Source organism: Orycteropus afer, unplaced genomic scaffold, assembly GCF_000298275.1.
Source record: "Orycteropus afer afer isolate SDZICR_OR568_19922 unplaced genomic scaffold, OryAfe1.0 scaffold00142, whole genome shotgun sequence".
NCBI lineage: Eukaryota > Metazoa > Chordata > Mammalia > Tubulidentata > Orycteropodidae > Orycteropus > Orycteropus afer.
The window spans coordinates 5,384,144-5,385,155 of record NW_006921729.1 but is presented as its reverse complement, the minus strand read 5'-3'; the positions used below and the strand labels follow the sequence as shown (position 1 = coordinate 5,385,155).

At 43.0% G+C, this 1,012-nt stretch overlaps 1 pseudogene; it reads left to right on the top strand.

Moving 5' to 3' along the window:
- The first annotated feature begins 202 nt into the window (after positions 1-202).
- LOC122150446 lies at positions 203-746 on the top strand (annotated as a pseudogene).
- The last annotated feature ends 266 nt before the right edge of the window (positions 747-1,012 follow it).

Below are 1,012 nucleotides of genomic sequence, written 5' to 3'. Positions count from 1 at the left end.
GACGTGTAGCATTGGGAAAGTCAACTGCGAAGGAACTGTTTCAAGTGCTGAGGAGCAAGGATATCTCATTGAGGTCTAAGGTTCGCCTGACACAAGCCATGATATTTCCAATCGCCTGGTATGCATGTGAGAGCTGGACAATGAATAATTATTGTGGGCCCAGTGAAAATTGAAAATTCAATAATTATTGAGAATTTCCTGTTTCCGATTTTCTGCTCAGAGGAGGCCAAGGTGCAATTTTCTTTGTTCATCTTGCACCCATGTTCATTTGACACCAGCTGCTTCTGCCATGCTGCCCAAGTTTGACTCCAACCAGATCAAAGTTGCATGCTTAAGGTGCACTGGTAGAAAAGTTGGTCCCATGTCCACCCTAGCCCCCAAGAACATCCCCCTGTGTCTACCTCCAAATAAGGTTGGTGGTGATATTGCTAAAGCTACTGGTGACTGGAATGGCTAAGGATCACAGTGAAACTGACTATTCAGAACAGATAAACACAGATTGAAATGGTACTTCCTGCCTCTGACCTGATCATCAAAGCCCCCAAGGAACCACTCAGAGACAAAAAGCAACAGAAAAATATTAAGCAAAATGGAAATATCACTTTGGAGGAGAATGTCAAAATACCAGGCAGATGCAGCACAGCTTGGTGAATGCCCAGACTGTGGGCTGCAATATTTATGTCTGCCACCCTCATGACATCATAGACGATATCAACAGTAGTACACTGGAATGCCCAGGTAGCTAAGAACTACAAAGGAAAATATTCCAATAAAGGATTATTTGATTCAGTTCTTTTTCAAAAATTACTAAAAATTTTAAGATGACAAGAGCAGATTGTTAAACCAAGCCAGGACCTTTCAAGAAGGGATCCCTGTGTGACCGCATATGTCACATGCACATGAAGCCAGCCCTCTTACTGAGAGACAGACTAAAATATCAGCTGCCTCCTGGGCACCTCTGTCTTGTCCCACCTGAGAACCTACAACTCAATGCATACAAAGTTCAATTGAT